Source organism: Myotis yumanensis, unplaced genomic scaffold, assembly GCF_028538775.1.
Source record: "Myotis yumanensis isolate MYYU_CA2020_CCGP unplaced genomic scaffold, mMyoYum1.0.hap1 SCAF_2, whole genome shotgun sequence".
In the NCBI taxonomy this organism is placed as follows: Eukaryota; Metazoa; Chordata; class Mammalia; order Chiroptera; family Vespertilionidae; genus Myotis; species Myotis yumanensis.
The window spans coordinates 106,972,780-106,992,424 of record NW_027223753.1 but is presented as its reverse complement, the minus strand read 5'-3'; the positions used below and the strand labels follow the sequence as shown (position 1 = coordinate 106,992,424).

Here is a 19,645-nt window from a genome sequence, read left to right as displayed (position 1 = left end):
ATTAAAAGGACAATGAGGTATCTCCTCACACTTGTTAACAACTACCATCATCAAATCAACAAATGACAAGTGCTGGGGAGGATGTGGAGAAAAAGGAGCCCTAATACACTTCTAGTGGGAATGCAGACTGGTGCAGCCATTATGTGAAACAGTACAGAATTTCCTTAAAAAAAAAATATGGAATTGCCATTTGACCCAGTGATTCCACTTCTAGGAATATATCCTAAGAAACCTGAAACACCAATCAGAAAGAATGTATGAACCTCTATGTTCATAGCAGCACAATTTGCAATAGCTAAGATCTGGAAACAGTCCAAGTGCCAATCTGTAGATGAGTGGTACATCAGATGAGTGGTGAAAAGCTATTCTATGGAATACTATGTTGCAGTAAAAAAGTAGAATCTCTTATCCTTTGAGACAGCATGGAGGTACCTGGAGAGTATCATGCTAAGTGAAAAAAGTCAGTAAGACAGAGACAAGCATCACATGATCTCATTCATATGTGGAGTCTAATTAACCAAATAAACTGATGAATGGAGTGGATCCAGAGACATGGAAGCATGGAACAGAGTTCAGAATCTCAGAGGGAAGGGGGGGAAGCATGGGTGGGTGGGAGGTAATTAGCCAAAGACTTTGTATGCATATGTGCATAACCCATGGACACAGACAATAAGGTGCAGAGGCCGGCTCAGTGTGTGGGGGTGGGCTGGGGGTTGTCAATGGGGGAATAATAGGGACATATGTTAAAAAAAGTTAATCTTAAAACCAGTATTATGAATTCCATAGATAAAAATGGAATTCAAAACTTATGGTGAAAAAGAAAAATCTGTCCACCCAAAATTCTTTACCTAATGAAGACACCATTTTAAAAATTCATACAAAATAAAAAGTATTTTCAGATTAAAAAAAAAAGCTGAGAGAATTTATTTCTAGCTATAATACAGTACAAAATATATTAAAGGAAATTCTCTAAACCTTAAGGGAATTGACAATGGATAAAACTTTATCTACAAGAAAAAATAAAAAGCCCATATAATTATATATATTTGGGCAAATATAAAAGCTCTATTTTTTCTTCTCTTCATATCAGTAAGACAACTGACTGCTTTAGCAAAATATTATATTTTATTATATAGCTTTTAATTTGTGTGCATGTGACACATAGCAATGGCAATGGTACATAGGATTGAAGAGCCAAAAAGTGCTTTTGCAAATTTATATGACAAGGTACAATATTAACTCTAAGCCAACTGTAGTAACGTAAGAAAAAACAGTAAAAAGAAATTACTGCAAAGAGGTGTAACTAAGGAGCAACTAAAAATGGAATTGGTACATAAATAGTGAATTTGTCATCCCCTAAATTGAAATGGTATCAGATCAGGAATTTTAGGAAGACATACAAGTGTTTTAACAATTCTACTTCCTTTCAAAACTTATGATTTGGGCATATGATATAATTTCAATTATTTCTTTATTCCCCAAAGCAATATATTTCAAAAGATATATTTTGCTCTTGAACTTTTTTTGTCATCTTTCATGTGGACATTGTATATGTTTGAATTCATAAGCTCAAATTCTTGATCATGCTTATGAAGTAAAAACAAAGCTACTAAATATTTAGTATCATATTTTGCTGTAGTTTTGACACCAGCTTGTTTTATGCTTTCAGTATAACACTATCCCTCTACTTGGGTAATGTTCTGTGCAATTATTACTGAGAAATACAATATAAATGTTAAAAAATCTATTCTCACAGGCATACTAACAAATGTCATACAACAAAAGAAAACAGAAAATTCCAGAACTCCACTCTTACATGCCTTCACCTATCCAAACTTCTCCCAAAGTGGAGCCCTGTCAAGTACTCCTCAGAGCTTAAGCTAATTTACTTATGCCCAGCCTGATCCTTTATAAAGTCAGGGACATTAATATTCTCCCAGTCCCTGTGCCCCCCCGCACCCCCCCCCCCCCCCCCCCCCCCGCGTCCCCACCTCCCAACCCCCGTCCATGGACCACCACAGACCTAAACCCATTAGTTTGAAAAAGGTTTTGTCCTAATGAGGGCAATTAACGAATGGCATTTTGCACCAAATGTCAGAAAACACAGGCATCCTGCTCCCTTCCCCTCTCCCCAGGGCTCCCTTCCACAGCCAGTTGGCCTCCTTCAATCCCGTGGGGGGGAAAAAGCCTGGGCTCGCACCCGAATGTTTCAGGCCTAGCCTTGCACAGCCAAGGCCAGTTCCCAGTCAAGGGCGTGTGGTCGGAGCAGATGCAAACGACAGTGGTTTCTCTGCGTCCTTTGGAGCTCAGTGAGCCCCTGACAGAGCCCTTCCCTTTGGGCTCTGGAACCTGCTTGTCCCTGATTAGTCGCCACCCCTAACTTGCGTTTATGTCTTCCAATCACCGCACGTTACAGCGGATGCAATTCCTTTTTCTTCACTTCCCCCGCCCCCCGGGCTTGTAATTGGAGGCTGATTCCAGTGTGACCCTTGGGGCTCACCGCGTGGGGCGGAGTCTGAGCCGTGTGTGTGTGTGTGTGTGTGTGTGTGTGTGTGCGTGTGTGTGCGTGTGTGTGTGTGTGTGTGTGTGTGAGAGAGAGAGAAGCGGGGTGTGGAGGGGAAGGGGGGTGGAGAGGAAGGGGGGAAGGGCAGGGTGTCCGCCCGAGGAGTGTCCGCCAACTCCAGGCCTCCTCCCATCCGCGCTCTAGGTTGTTTTTGTTGGAAACGCCCTCCTCTTCCTCTTGCTTTCCCCGCCCATCCTCACTCCTTCCTCTGGAGAAAGTGAGACCCCCGGGCCTGACTGTGCTGGTGCGAAGCGGTTAGCGGTGAGTAGCACAGGGCGGACGGCCCCTCGAGGAAGAGTCTGGGGCGGGGGTTCGGAGACGAAGGCTGCCTACTGGAGAGCCCGTGGGGCCCGGGAGGAACGCGCTCCGGAGAGTTGGCTTAGCGCCCGGCCGCCTTGTCCCCGTTGGGCGGCTCCTGCGGGAGTGCAGGCCGCCCTGCAACAGGCTCCGCCTGCACTCGGGGGCATCCCCTCTGCGCAGCCCTCTATGAAGTCTGACCAGGTGGAAAGGCAGGTCAAAGAGTTATGATCACTTCTTTACACCCGGGGGCAGAGGGTCTTGTTATCTGAGAGACCCCTGCCTCAGGTTAGCAATGCGAGCAAATGGGGGAGATGTGATTCATTCTGGCTGTATGTGCTTTGTTTCCATAAAGTAAAACATATATTTCAAGACTTAGATTTTCCTTTTATTTACTTTCTGGTTTTGTTTATTTTAGGATGTACGATTTAATTGAATTTTTAATTTACATTGTACATTTGAAATGTAGCCACTAAAGCTATAATGCAGTAAGGTTGATTTTCCACCTACTTAAAAGGGTATGGATTCAGTACTTTAAGTTGGGTGTTGCAATATTTGGAATAAACATATAATCTCCATCTATGTATCTCTGATGGTTATCTCGAAACAGTAAAATCATTTCCACTAAATTTGGGAAAGCCAGATCTGCTCCTCACACTCTGAATTTTATAGGCCCGTGGCATTAAGCAGAAGAGCATATTGACATTCTGGTTAGCAAAAAAGACAGAATTAATATTTTTTACACCTAATGTGGTTGTATACTTTGAATGCCTACAGGAAGCAACTGAAAATCTCCTAGAAAAAAAATCAAACAATTTACTAACCAGTGTGGAATTAAAGTTCTCACTAGGTGTGATGTTTATAAATTAGAAAATACAATAGGACAAATAAACCATTCAGTTTGGCATGAACTAACACAAAATTGAAAAACCTATTTAAAGATATAAAATTCTAGGGACATAAGAAAATACATCTATCTATACTAATAAAAGGATAATATACTAATTAGACTGGGAGACCTTCCAGGAGATCTTCCAGACATCTTTCTGGACAAAGTCATGGTGGCGGGGCCTAGGCAGAGTCGGTTAGGGGCGATCTGGCTGGCAGGGGGGCGCAGTTGGGGGCGAGCAGGCTGGCACTTGGACATTCCCTGAGGGGTCCCAGATTGGAGAGGATGCAGGCCAGACTGAGGGACAAACCCCTCCTCCCATCGTGCATGAATTTCATTCACCCAGCCACTAGTTAAGTATATAAGAGTGTATAGGTACAAATGCTATCTTTAAAGTAAAGATAGCATTTCTCTAAAGATGTATAAATTAAATTCCAATCTGAATTTTTTATTTGTTTTAAAACAACTATTTAGCTCATGTGGAAAGATTTCAATTAAAAGAAAATGTACATATATGTGGAGACTTTAATACATAATAAAAAGTATTGTAAAGCTAGCTATAATGATTTAAAAGTAATAAAAGAGGGAGCAGATTTACTGATAAATCAATGAAACTGAAGAGACAGATTTAAGAATAAAAGTAAAGCTGATATTTGATAAACATATATTTTATTTTTTTAATATATTTTTTATTGTTGATAGTATTACAGATATCTTCCATTCCCTCCCATCTCCCCCCCCCCTCCCCCCAAGCCCATACCCACCTGCCCAGGTCTTCACTATTGCCTGTATCCATGGGCTATGCATCTACCAGTCCTATCTAATAATAGACAAACATGGTAATTGACCTTACCTTCGCTACACCTCCCATCGGCTAATCAACATGATATGCAAATTAACCACCAACAAAGATGGCGGCTAATTTGCATACTGCAGGTAGGGAAAGCCCCGCCCCCAGCCAGGACCCCCATGTGCGGCCCCGGATGGCTTAGGGCTCAGGCAGGGCGCGGGGCGATGGCTATCCATCGCAGAGGCCCTGCCCCGTGTGCGGCCCGGGCGTGTGGCTCAGGAGGTGCAATCAGCAAAATGGGACTGGGGATTGGCGAATGGGCGCAAGGCAGACCTCCTGGTCCTTCCCCTCAGCCAGCAGGCTCCTATCAATATTCAGTTTCTACTGAAAGGAATGTGGCGCCTCCACTGCACAGCTTCCCAGGACTTGGACTCGCAGGCTCCGGAGTGGAGACTTCAACAAGGACTTCAGAGCCTGCTCAGGGAAATAATCGCCACCTCCCTACTCCATAGCTGCTTCTGTGTCTGCAAGAAACTGCGCATGCTCCTCCCTGTAACATGGGCGGGGCCAGAGCCTTAGTTGAGTGATTCCACCATAGCGATAGCAGCTGGACCAGTGCAGGGATGGAGGGAGGGAGGGCGGAGAAGGAGCAAGGGGGAAGCCCTGGTTCCCTGCTCCTCCTCCCACAGGCATGGCTCTTGCTGCTGTTATGATAAAAGGAGTTGTGTTTTTCTAACTCTGTCTCGGTGAAGGAAACAAGTGTCTGTTGACTTCTGATCTTCCTCTCAGAGCTGCCAGTTAATCCCTCTGGATGCATCATATCCAACCTCCAAAGGATCCAAGGGGCAGGATCAACCTTCGTTCTATAGTTGAGGAAACTGACCAATAAACACATGTGTCTCATGCCTTAGTGTCAACTCCCACAGAAATCTCTGGGTAATGACTCAGATTCTATATCTAAGGGTATATTTTCTTCTGTTTTTATGTTTAATTCAGTCCCAGGAATCAAATAATATATAAAGAGTAAAATGAGTTCAGAGGGCTCAACATTGTATTCCCAGGGCCTTTGGTCCCACACAAACCGCAGAGCTCAGTTATCCTGCCATAAAAGGAAAGGAAAGAGAAACGTGAAAGGTTTCCCAGCTCAGTCACAGAGACATCTCATAACCACATATTAAGGACACGACATTAACTTAGGGGTGGAAAGGACACAAATGAAATAGAAGATGGAGCCATTTAGTGTGAGCAGGCCAGCAGGGGGGCAGTTGGGAGCAAGCAGGCCAGCAGGGGGGGCAGTTTGGGGCAAGCAGGCCAGTGGGGGGTGGGGTAGTTGGGGTGAGCACACTGGTACAGGGGGCAATTGGGGGTGATCAGGCTGGCGGGGGGCATTTTGGGGCGAGTAGGCTGGCGGCGGGGGGAAGTTGGGGGCAAGCAGGCTGGCAGGCAGAATGGTTAGGGGCAATCAGGGAGGCAGGCAGGTGAGTGGTAAGGAGTCAGCAGTCCCAGATTGTGAGAGGGATGTCCGACTGCCAGTTTAGGCCCTATCCCTGTAAACCAGCAGTAGGACATCCTTCCAGGGGTCCCAGATTGGAGAGGGTGCAGGTTGGACTGAGGGACACTCCCCCACCCCTGAGTGCACAAATTTTTGTGCACCGGGCCACTAGTCTACACTAATAAAAGAGAAACATGGTAATTAGCATACGACCGCTACCCTTCCCATTGGCTAATCAGCATATCCTTATGCAAATTAACTGTCAGCCAAGGTGGCGGCGGGCATCCATGCACTGAAGCGAACAGGGAGGCTTGCTTGCTCCAGTGATGGTGAACTCCAACGTTCCCCGCCTGACTTGCCGGCCTCCCAGCTGCAACTCTAAGCAACTATGTTGCAAATATAGAAGCTAAACAAAACCCTAGAAACCGGCTTTCAGTCAGCCAGGCTTCAGCCAGCCGGACTGCAACATTGTATCAAATACAGAAGGTAAAGGCCAGAAACCTGCTTTCAGCAGCGAGGCCTCAGAGCTAAAGCTGGCCCAGAATAGAAAAAAAGAAAAAGAAAAAAAGGAGCAGTTGGGAGCTTCAGTCACCCGCCAGCCTGAAAATGGCCCTCAGCCCCTCACCCAGACTGGCCAGGCACCCCAGTGGGGACCCCCACCCTGATCCAGGACACCCTTCAGGGCAAACCAGCCGGCCTCCCACCCGTGCACCAGGCCTCTATTCTGTATAGTAAAAGGGTAATATGCCTCCAGGCACCGGGATCAGCGTGACAGGGGGCAGCGCCCAACCCCCCTGATCGCCCTGCGGCTCTGTGTGTGACAGGGTGCAGCGCCCTAACTCCCTGATCAGCCCTGCTCTGTGTGTGACAGGGTGCAGTGCCCCAACCCCCTGATCGGCCCTGCTCTGTGGGTGATGGGATAGAGCCATAACCTCCCCATCGGCCCTGCCCTGAGTGTGACAGGGTGCGGTGCCCCAGCTCCCCCCCTCATGGGCCCTGCTCTGTGTGTGACGGGATAGAGCCATAACCTCCCCATTGGCCCTGCTCTGTGGGTGATAGAGGGCGGCGCCCCAACCCTCTGATCCGCCCTGCTCTGTGTGTGACAGGGGGCGGTGCCCCAGCTCCCCTATTGGCCCTACTCTGTGTATGACAAGGGGAGCTCCTCAACCCCCTGATGGGCCCTGCTCTGTGTATGACAGGGTGCGGCGCCTCAACTCCCCCCCTCATGGGCTGTGCTCTGTGTGTGATGGGGTTGAGCCATAACCTCCCCATCGGCCCTGCCCTGAGTGTGACAGTGGCGGCGCCACAACAACGTGATCGGCCCTGCTCTGTGTGTGACGGGGCGGTGCCTCAACTCCCCTATTGACCCTACTCTGTGAGTGACAGGGGGGAGCTCCTCAACCCCCTGATCGGCCCTGCTCTGTGCGTGACAAGGGGTGGTGCCGCAACTTCCCTATTGACCCTGCCTTGAGTGTGACAGGGCGGTGCCCCAACCCCCCAATCGGCCCTACCCTGAGCGTGACTAGGGGTGGCATCGCAACCTCCTGATCCACCCTGCTCTGTGCATGACAGGGGGCAGTGCCTCAACTCCCCAATCACCCCTGCTCTGAGCCCAACCAGGGGCTGCACCTAGGGATTTGGCGTGCCCTCTGCCACCCGGGAGGAGGCCTAAGCCAGCAGGTCGTTATCTCCCGAGGGGTCCCAGACTGCGAGAGAGCACAGGCTGGGCTGGGGGACCCCCCTCCCCGCCTCCGAGTGCACAAATTTTTGTGCACTGGGCCTCTAGTATATATATATAAAAGCCTAATATGCTAAGTGTTCATCCGACTGTTTGACCGTTCAACCAGTAGCTATGACACACACTGACCACCAGGGGGCTGATGCTCCAAATGGTAGGTTAGCTTGCTGCTGGGTCCAGCTTATCAGGACTGGGTGAGACTGGCTGGACATGCCCTGGAGCCCTCCCAAGGTCCCTCTCCGGCCCTGATCATGCATCGGTGGGGTTCCTTGACCTGGCCTGTGCACTCTCGCAACCTGTGCACCAGGCCTCTAGTCTATACTAATAAAAGGGTAATATGCTAATTAGACTGGGAGACCTTCAGGCAGACCTTCCGAACGTCCTTCTGGACAAAGCCATGGTGGCGGGGCAGAGGCAGAGGTGGTTAGGGGTGATTAGGCCAGGAGGGGAGGGCAGTTGGGGGTGATCACACAAGTGGGAGGAGGGCAGTTGGGGGTGAGCAGGCCGGCAGGGGGGGCCAGTTGTGCACGATCAGGCTGGCAGGGGGGAGCAGTTGGGGGTGAGCAGGTCGGCAGGGGGGGCAGTTGGGGGTGAGCAGGCTGGCAAGGGGGACAGTTGAGGGTGAGCAGGTCAGCAGGGGGAGCAGTTGGGGGTGAGCAGTTTGGCAGGCTGGGCAGTTGGGGGCAAGCAGGCTGACAGGCAGAGTGGTTAGGGGTGATCAGGCAGACATGTGAGCAGTTAGGAGCCAGCAGTCTTGGATTGTGAGAGGGATGTCCGGATATCCGACTGCTGGTTTAGGTGGGATTGGGCCTAAACCGGCAGTCGGATATACCCTGAGGGGTCCCAGATTGGAGAGGATGTAGGCCAGGATGAAGGACAACCCCCCACCCCCACCCCAGGCATGAATTTCATGCAACAGGTTCCTAGTATAAATGTAAGTTCTTTGATTTATTTCTTCTTGTCCTCCCAACCCCATATCAAGGTATGTCAGTCTGTTTCATCCCTCCCTGATTCAGGTGTTATTTTGTTGGTCAGTTGATTTTGTTCATTAGATTCCACAAATAAGTGAGATCATGTGATATTTGTCATTCTCAAGTTTGGCTTATTTCACATAGCATAATATTTTCCAGGTCCATCCATGCTGTCCCAAAGGGTAAGAGATACCTCTTTTTTACAGCTGCATAGTATTCCATAGTGTAAATATCCCTCAGCTTTTTTATCCATTCACCTACTGATGGTGATTTGGTATGTTTCCAGATCTTAACTATTGCAAATAATGCTGCTATGAACATAGGGGTGCATATATTCCTTCTGATTGGTGTTTTAGGGATTTTAGGATATATTCCCAGAAGTGGGATCACTGGGTTTAATGGAAGTTCCATTTTTAATTTTTTGAGGAAACTCCATACTGTTTTCCATAGTGGCTGCAACAATCTGCATTCCCACCAGCAATGAACTAGTCTTCCCTTTTCTTCACATCCTCACCAGCAATTGTTATTTGTTGATTTTTAAAAAATATTTTTATTGATTAAGTTATTACATATGTGTCCTTATCCCCACGTTACCCCGTCTCCCCCCCACTCATGCCATCACCCCCCTTTTGTCCGTGTCCATTGATTAGGCCTATATGCTTGCATATAAGTCCTTTGGTTGATCTCTTCCCCTTCCCCTCACCCTCCCCTACCTTCCCTCCAAGGTCCAACGGTCCGATCGATGCCTCTCCATCTCTGGATCTGTCCTTGTTCATGTGTCGCTTGGCCATTTGTGTGTCGCCTTTGGAGAAATCTATATCCAGGTTTCCTGCCCATTTTATTTTATTTTTTAAAGTATTACATATATCTCCTTTTTCCCTGCTTGACCCTCCCTCTGGCCACTCCCACCCTCCAGGACAGATTCCCACCACCTCAGTGTCTATGTCCATTGGGTATGCTAATATGCATACATACAGTCCTTTGATTGATCTCTAACCACCCCCCGCCAACCCCTCCACTGCCTTCTCTCTGAGGTTGGATGGTCTGTTCAGTGTTACCTTGTCTCTGGATCTATATTTGTCCATCAGTTTATGTTGTTCATTATATCCCACATATGAGTGGAATCATGTGATATTTCTTTCTTCGACTGGCTTATTTCACTTAGCATAATGCTCTCTAGTTCCATCCCTGCTGTTGCAAATGGTAAAAGTTCCTTCTTTTTTATAGCAGCATAGTGTTCCATTATGTAGATGTACCACAGTTTTTTAATACACTCATCTGCTGATGGGCACTTAGGCTGTTTCCAAATCTTAGCTATTGTAAATTGTACTGCTATGAACATAGGGGTGCATATATCCTTTCTGATTGGTATTTTGGGTTTGGTTTCTTTGGATATATTACTAGAAGTGGGATTACGGGGTCAAATGGGAGTTCCATTTTTAACTTTTGGAAGAAACTCAATACTGTTTTCCACAGTGGCTGCACCAGTCTGCATTCCCATCAGCTGTGCAGGAGGGTTCCTTTTTCTCTGCATCCTCGCCAGCACTTCTTCTTTGTTGATTTGTTGATGATAGCCACTTTGACAGGTGTGAGATGGTACCCCATTGTCATTTTGATTTGCATCTCTTGGATGATTAGTGACTTTGGGAATGTTTTCGTATGTCTTTTGGACTTCTGTATATCCTCTTTTGAAAAGTGTCTATTTAGGTCCTTTGCCCATTTTTTTATTGCATTGTTTACCTTGCTTTTGTTAAGTTTTGCAAGTTCCCTATAAATTTTGGAGATTAAATGCTCATCTGTGATAGCATTGGCAAATATGTTCTCCCATGCAGTGGGCTTTCTTGGTGTTTTATTGATGGTTTCTTTTGCTGTGCAGAAGCTTTTTATTTTGAGGTAGTCCCATTTGCTTATTTTCTCCTTAGTCTCCATTGCACTAGAAGCTGTATCGGTAAAGAGGTTGCTAAGATGTATGTCTGCTATTTTGCTGACTATGGAATCTTCTAAGATTTTTATGCTTTCCCATCTTACATTTAAGTCCTTCAACCATTTGAGTTTATTTTTGTGTATGGTGTAAGTTGGTGGTCTAGTTTCATTTTTCTGCATGTATCTGTCCAATTTTCCCAACACCATTTATTGAAGAGACAGTCTTGACTCCATTGTATGCTCTTGCCTCCTTTGTCAAATATTAATTGAGCATAATGGCTTGTGTCAATTTCTGGGTTCTCTGTTCTATTTCATTGGTCAATATGTCTGTTCTTGTGCCAGTACCAGGCAGTTTTGAGAACCATGGCTTTGTAATATACCTTGATATCTGGTATTGCAATCCGTCCAACTTTGTTCTCTTTCTCAGGATTGCTGTGGCTATTTGGGGTCTTTTTTTTTTTTTATTCCAGATGAATATTTGGAGAGTTTGTTCTAGATCTTTGAAATATGCTGTTGGTATTTTAATGAGAATTGCATTGAATCTGTCGAATGCTTTGAGTAGTATAGAAATTTTAATAATGTTGATTGTACCAATCCATGAACATGGTATGTCCTTCCATTTGTTTATGTCGCCCTCTACCTCTTCGTTCAGTGTCCTGTAGTTTTCCGAGTACAGGTCTTTTACCTCCTTGGTTACGTTTATTCCTAGGTATATTAATTTTTTTGTTGCAAAGGTAAATAGATTGCTTTTTTTGTTTGTTTCTCTTTCTGTGAGTTCATTATTGGTGTATGAAAAGGCCATAGATTTATTGGTGTTAGTTTTGTATCCTGATACATTGCAGAATTCATTTATTAACCTAGAAGTTTTTTGATGGAGTCTTTGGGTTTTTTTTTTTTTATGTACAGTATCATGTTATCTGCGAATGAGGGCAATTTTACTTCTTCTTTTCCAATTTGGAAATGCCTTTTATTTCTTCTATTTGTTTGATCACTATGGATAGCACTGCCAGTACTATATCGAACAGGAGGGGTGAAAATGGGCATCCTTGTCTTGTTCCTCTATTTAGGGGAAATGGTTTTAGTTTTTGCCCATTGAGTATGATGTTGGCTGTAGGTTTGTCATTTAAGGCTTTTAATATGTTGAGATATCATCCCTCTATTCCCCCTTTGCTGTGAGTTTTTATCAAGAAAGGGTGTTGGATTTTGTCAAATGCCTTTTCTGCACTAATTGATATGATTATTTGACTTTTGTCTCTCAATTTCTTTATGTGATGTTTCACATTTATTGATTTTTGGATATTGTAACATTCTTGGATCCCCAGAATAAATCCCACTTGGTCATGGTGTATGATCTTTCTAATATAATGCTAAAATTGATTTGCTAAAATTTTTTTGAGTATTTTAGCATCTATGTTCACCAAGAATATTGGCCTGTAGTTCTCTTTTTTTTTGTGTTGTTTTTATTTGGTTTTGAAATTAGGGTAATGTTGGCTTCGTAGAAAGAGCTTGGAAGTGTGCCTTCCACTTGAATTTTTGGAATAGCCTGAGGAGGATAGGTTTTAGTTCCTCTTTCAATGCTTGGAAGAACTCCTGTGTAAAACCTTATGTATCAGAGCTTTTGTTAGCTGGAAGATTTTTGATCACTGCTTCAATTTCTTCAGTAATTATTGGCCTATTGATGTTTTCTGATTCTTCTTGGTTGAATTTTGGGAGCTTGTATTTTTCTAAGAATAAGCCCATTTTGTCTATGTTGTTCATTTTGTTGGAATAGAGTTGTTCATAGTACTTTTTCATAATTGTTTGTATTTCTGTGGGATCTGTTGTTACTTCACCTCTTTCATTTCTGATTTTATTTATTTGGGTACTCTCTTTACTTCTTTGTGAGCCTGGCTAGAGGTTCATCAATCTTGTTTATCCTTTCAAAGAACAAGCTCTTGGTTTTGTTGCTCTTTGTATTGTTTACTTGGTCTCTATGTTGTTTTCTTCTGCTCTGATCTTTATTATTTCCTTCCTTCTGCTTATGCTGGGCTTTTCTTGTTGCCTTCTTTCTAACTCTTTGAGTTGTAGGGTTAGATTATATATTATCCATTTTTCTTGTTTTTTGAGGTAGGCCTGTAGAGCTATGAACTTCCCTCTCAAGACTGCTTTCACTGTGTCCCAAAGATTTTTGATTGTTGCCTTTTCATTGTTGTTTGTTGCCATGATGCTTTTTATTTCTTCTTGATCTCTTTGGTAGCCCAATCATTGTTTAATAGCATGCTATTTAACCTCCAAGTGTTTGATTTTTTCATTGTTTTTATTGTAGTTGATTTCTACTTTTATGCCATTTTATGACCTGAGAAAATGCTTGATATGATTTCTATATTCTTGAATATGAAGAGACTTTGCCTGGTCCCTGTATGTGTTCTATCTTTGAAAATGATCCATGTGCACTTTAGAAGAAATTCTATTTTGTGGCTCTCTAGTGGAATGTTTTAAGATGTCAATTAATTCCATCTGATCTAGTGAGTCATTTAGGATTACTGTTTCTTTGCTGATTTTTTGTTTAGAGGATTTATCCAGTGGTGTTAGTGGGGTATTAAAGTCCCCTATATGACTGTATTGCTGTCGATCTCTCCCTTGATATCATCCAGAAGTTTTTTTTATGTATTTGGGTGCTCCTTTATTGGGTGCATATATGTTTACCAGAGTTATATCTTATTGCTGAGTTGCTCCCTTTAGTTATCTGAATTGGCCTTCCTTATCTCTTGTTATGGCCTTCACTTTGAGGTCTATTTTGTCAAATATAAGTATTGCTAACCCAGCTTTTTTTTTTCCATTTCATTCACCTGAAAAACCTTTTTCCATCCCCTCACCATTAGTCTGTGTGACTTCTTTGTCCTGAGGTGGGTCTCTTGTAGACAGCAGATATATTGGTTATGTTTTCTTATCTATTCAGTCTTTTGATTGGGACATTTAATCCATTTACATTTAAAGTTATTACTGATAGCTACTTGTTTGTTGCCATTTTTATTCTTTATACCTATGTTCCGTTTTCCCTTCCTATTTCTTATTTCTATAGCAATCCCTTTAGCATTTCTTGCATTGCTGGTTTGATGGTAATAAACTCCCTTAGCCTTTTTTTGCCTGTGATGCTTCTGATTTCCCCTTCATTTTGAATGATAGCCTTGCTGGGTATAATATTCTTGGATTCAGCCCCTTGCTTTGCATCACTTTGTATATTTCATTTCATTCCCTTCTGGCCTGATGTGTTTTTGTTGAGAAATCAGTTGATAGTCATGGGAGATCCCCTGTAGGTAACTTTCTGTCTCTTTCTGGTAGCCTTTAAGATTCCTACATTGTCATTGGTGTTTGTCACTTTAATTATGATGTGTCTTTGTGTTGGTCTTTTTGGTTCACCTTGTTTGGGACTCTCTGAGCTTCTTGGACTTGTGTGAATTTTTTCTTCCCAATATCAGGGAAGTTTTCTATCATTTCATTAAACAGGTTTTCTATTCCTTGCTCATTTTCCTCTCCTTCTGGCACCCATATTATGGGGCTGTTGTTTCGTTTTTTGTTGTCCCAAAGCTCCCTTAGTCTCTCCTCCTGCTTTTTATGTGTGTTTTTTTTTCCAGTTGCTTCTCTGCTTTTTTTTCCCCCCTACCTTTTCTTCTAGCTTACTGATGTGGTCCTCAGCTTCTTCTAGTGTACTGTTCATGCTTTCTCTTGTGTTCTTATTGCAGCTATGTCTTTCTTCATTTCTTCTTGGTTCTTTTTCATTTCCTCTTGATTCTTACACATGTTGTTGAATTTGTCTTTCATCATTTTCAGTGTCCTTATGACCAGTGCTCTGAATTATTTGTCTGAGAAATTGCTTGCCTCCATTTCGTTTACTTCCTTTCCCACTGATTCCTCCTTTTCTTTTGTATGGGGACTGTTTCTTTGTCTCCCCATGTTTGCTTCTCTCAGCGTGTCTGGTTATGTTGCTCACTCTCTACCCTGTTGACCAAAAGGCACAAAATACAACTTGACAAGACACGACACAGAGGGAACAAAACACAAATGTATTCACGACACTAACCCCAAATAAAGGTGAGCACCAGAGAAAAGAGAATTAGGAGAGAGAAAAGAGTGCAAAAATGGTATTGAGAAAAGAAAAAAGGTAAGAGAGAAATGAAAAAGAAGAAGAAAAAAGGAGAAAATAATATGTATATGGGGGAAAAAACTCCAAAAAACAACAACAAATAAACCAAAAAATGCAAACAACAAACACCCAGAAAAAAAAAGGGAGAAACTGAATCTGAGGAGTCAGAGCTTATTTCCAGAAGGTAAAGTCAAGGAATTGTATTAATGAGGGAATCACCACTATTAAGTATAGAGGAGGTAGAAAGGGAATGAGTGTATAATAAGAATAAAAGTAAAAAGAACAAAATACTCAATAATATATATATATACATATATATATATATATATATATATATATATATATATATAAAATATATATATATATATATTTTAAATGTATATACCAGAAAAAAATTTCCCCTTTGTTTAACCTATCTATGTATTCATCTATATTTGGAAAAGGAGAATATAGTAGAGAACATATAGGCCTGAGTTTAGTGAATGAAACTAATTAAGCTATTCTAGAAGAAGAGAGCAAGCGATGAGAGGAAAAACAAAAGTACAAAATAAAAACAAAAGCAAAAAAACAAACAAACAACAACAAGAAAAGAAAAAAATATTGGCTAGTGCATAAAGAGAAAAGACAAGGGTCCATGGACTTGGAACAGGGGAGAGGAAATTCGATATATGAGTAAGCCAACAGAGACTACTATAATAGTAATGTGTCAATAAAGCAGATAAAGAAGATTAACTTTTAACAAGTAGTAAAATTAAAAGAGACAGAAAAACTAACACAGGAATAGGAGAAGAGAAACAAGATGAAAAAGGTAGAAGTGAGGAAGAAAAGGTTGGCAAAAAGGAAAAAATGAGATAAATAATGATAAAAAAGTAAAAATAGAATGTAGAACAGTAATCCAAAAGAAAAATAAAGGGTTAAAAAATAAGTAAAAATAGAAATAATGATAACAAAAAGTAAACATAATAAAAAATAAAGAAAAAGGAAAAAAATAATTTTTTAAGTAGAAGATAAAAAAGTGAAGTAATGAAGTGTCATTTGCTTTAGTTGAGTTTTAATCTCCCATGGGGCCTGATTTAAGACCCCTCTGTACTCTTCTGTCTGCCACGTCTATGTTTCCTGAAGATAATGTGCTCTACAACACAATACCAAGTGTGAAAGGAGACGGCATCTGGGTGGTTAATGAGCAGTCAGGCTCCATGGCTTTGTATCTCTGTCTGAAAATGCCCAGCACCAGACAGTTGTGGCTCACCTCTGTGATGTGTCCCTGCCAAGGTCACTGGGGTCAGCTTTAGCTCATACTGCTCACTTTTGCAAGATGCTCTCTAAATCTCTGCTCCTCCTGGCTGAAGAGAGTGCCAGGTACAACCGGATTCCTCCCCTCATTGGGTTCAGCTTCTCCTTAAGCCCCCAGCTTCAGAGTGCATCTGTGGCTTTTCTCAGTGTTTCTCCATTCTTACCTCCCCACTTTGCTCCCACTTGCCCACCTTTAACTGTTTCAGTGCATGGTATATTTATACATGAACAGAGAATCCTTTGTTGAATTATAGCTATTGAAATAGTTGAAACTCCAAGGGGATCAGCCTAAAATGACACACCAAATCAAATGGATTTAATTGATATCTTCAGAGCATTTTACTCCAAAGCAGCAGAATATACATTTTTTTTTCAAGTGCACATGGAAACATTTTCTAAGATAGACAAGATGTTAGGACACAAAATAAGTCTCAATAAATTTCAAAAGATTGAATTCATATCAAGTATCTTCACTGACCATAATTGTATAAAACAAGAAATCAATCTCAGGAAAAAAAACTGAAAAACACACAAGGACACGGAGGCTAAATAACTTGTTACTAAACAATGAATGGGTTAACAGTGAGATAAAGGAAGTAATCAAAAGATACCTTGAAATGAATGAAAATGAGAATACAACAACCCCAAATCTATGGGACACAGCAAAAGCAGTCTTAGGAGGGAAAATCATGGTGTTATATTCCTACCTCAAACAAGAAAAATCTCAAATAAACTAACTTTACACTGAAAGGAACTAGAAAAAGAAGAACAAGCAAAGCTCAAAGTAAGGAGAAGGAAGGAAATAATATCAAAGCACAAATAAATGAAATAACATCTAAAAGAAAAAAGAAAAAATCAGTACAAAGGGTCAGTGAAACCAAGAGCTGGTTTTTTGAAAAGATAAATAAGAATGACAAACTTTTAACCAGACTTATCAAGGAAAATAGAGAGATGGCCTAAGTAATAAAACCAGAAATGAAAGAGAAGTAACAACTGACTCTACAGAAATACAAAGGATTGTAAGAAAATATGAAAAACTATATACCAACAAATTGGACAATCTGGGAGAAATAGATAAATTTCTAGAAACATCCAATCTTCTGAAACTAAATTAAGAAGAATAATGAAATTGAAGCAGTAATTTAAAAAAAACACCAAAAAACACCAACAAACAAAAGTCCTGAACTGGATGCCTTCACAGGTGAATTTTGCCAAATAATGAAAGAACTAACACCTGTTTTTCTCACACTATTCAAAGTAATTCAAGAGGAAGGAAGACCCCCAAGGTCATATTATGGGATGTGCATTATCCTAATTCCAAAACCAAATAATGACACTACAGAGAAAGAAAATTATAAGCCAATATCCCTGACAAACATAGATGCTAAAATTCTCAACAAAATATTAGTAAACCAGATCCAGCAGTACATTGAAAAGATCATAAGCCAATCTAGTGGGCTTTTTTTCTGGGGAAGCAAAGGTGGTACAATATATGCAAATCAATAAACATGATACACCACATAAACAAAATGAAGGATAAAAATAATATGATCATATCAATAGGTACAGAAAAAGCATTTGATAAAATCTATCACCCATTTATGATGTAAACTCTTACCACAGTGGGAATATAGGGAACATATCTCAACATAATAAAGGTAGTGCTTGACAAGCCTACAGCCAATGTCTTACTCAATGGGCAATAACTAAAAGTGTTTCTCTTAAGATTAGGCACAAGAAAGAGGTATCCACTTTCACCACTCTTACTCAACATAGTGCTGGAAATTTTAGCTACAGAAGAATTAAAACTGTCTTTATTTGCTGATGACATGATACTGTATATAGAGAACTCTAAAAATTCCACCAAAAACCTAAAATTTAAATGAATTCAGCAAAGTAGCAGAATATAAAATAAATACCCAGAAATCAATTGCATTTTTATACACCAATAATGAACTGTCAGAAAGAGAAATAAACAAACAAAAATCTCTCTCACAATTGCTTAAAAAAAAGAAAATACCTGGGAATAAATTTAATCAAGGATGTAAAAGACCTGTACTCAGAAAATTATGAGACACTGAAGAAAGAAATTGAGGAAGATAGAAATAAGTAGAAGCATATATCTTGTTCATGGATAGGAAGAATTAACATCATTAAGTTATATATACTAACCAAAAGCAATCTACAGATTGAATTCAATTCCTATGAAAATACCAATGGAATATTTCTACAGACTTAGAACAGGTGTTTCAAAAATGTGTATGGAACCACAAAAGACCATGAATAGCAACAGCAATCTTGAGAAAGAAGAACAAGGTTGGAGGAATCACCCTACCTGATATCAAACTATACTAATCAAAACAGCATTGTACTAGCATAAAAACATACATATAGATCAATAGAATGTAACAGAAAGAAATCCACACCTTTATAGTCCATTAATATTTGACAAAGGAGGTAGAAACATACAATGGACTGAAAATAGTCTATTCAATACATGGTGTTGGAAAATTGGATATATATGTGTAAAAAATGAAACTAGATCACCTTACACCACACACAATAATAAACTCAAAATAGATTAGACTTAAATTTTAGACTAGAAACCATAAAAATCCTTAAAGAAAGCATAGGCAGTAAAATCTTGGGCATTTCTCCTAGCAATATTTTTTCTGATATATTGCCTCAGGCAAGGGAAACAAAAAAAAATCAGATTGGACTACATCAAATTGAAGAGTTCTTGCACAGAACAGGAAACCATCAACAAAATGTAAAGACAAACCACTGAATAGAACATATTTGCCAGTAATACATCTGATAAGGGGTTAATATCCAAAATTTATAAAGAACTTATAAAACTCAACACCAAAAAAACATTCAAACCAATTTAAAAAAATGACAAAAGATCTGAATAGACATTTCTCCAAAGAGGACGTACAGATGGTCAATAGATATATTAAAGTTGCTCATCGTCACTAATCACCAGAGAAATGCAAATTAAAACCATAATGAGGTACCACCTCACACCTGTCAGAATGTCTATCATCAATAAATCAACAAACAACAAATGTTGGTGAGATTGTGGAGAAAAGAGAACACTAGTTCACTGCTGGTGGTAATGCAGGTTGGTGCAGCCACTATGGAAAACAGTATGGAGTTAATTAACAAAAAAATTAAAAATGGAACTGCATTTTGACCCAGTGAATACTCTTCTGGGATTTAGCCAAAGAAACCTGAAATACTAAATCAAAAGAAAATATGTACCCCTATGTTCATTGCAGTGTTATTTACAATAGGCAAGACTTGGAAGCAGCCCATGTGTTCATCAGTAGATGAGTGGATAAAAAAGCAGTGGGACCAGCTGGACTAACCTATGAACCAGGAGGCCACGGTTCAATTCCAGGTAAGAGCATATGCCCAGGTTGTGGGCTTGATCCCCAGTGTGGGGTGTTTAGGAGACAGCCGATCAATGATTCTCTCTCATTATTGATGTTTGTCTATTTCTCCTCCCTTCCTCTCTGAAATCATTAAAAATATATTTTAGAAACAACCATTATTTAAAAAAT

At 41.3% G+C, this 19,645-nt stretch overlaps 1 protein-coding gene across 3 annotated transcripts in view; it reads left to right on the top strand.

Moving 5' to 3' along the window:
• The first annotated feature begins 2,631 nt into the window (after window positions 1–2,631).
• The window catches only part of PLSCR4 (phospholipid scramblase 4), a 61,957-nt gene continuing 44,943 nt past the window's right edge, over window positions 2,632–19,645 (top strand). The window contains exons 1-2 of one of the 3 annotated variants that reach the window (XM_070405929.1): window positions 2,632–2,824; window positions 19,376–19,482. The gene's annotated coding sequence lies outside the window, so the exon portion shown is untranslated. Of the gene's footprint in view, window positions 2,825–19,360; window positions 19,483–19,645 lie in introns of all 3 variants that reach the window. The other 2 variants (XM_070405930.1, XM_070405931.1) reach the window with 2 other exon arrangements.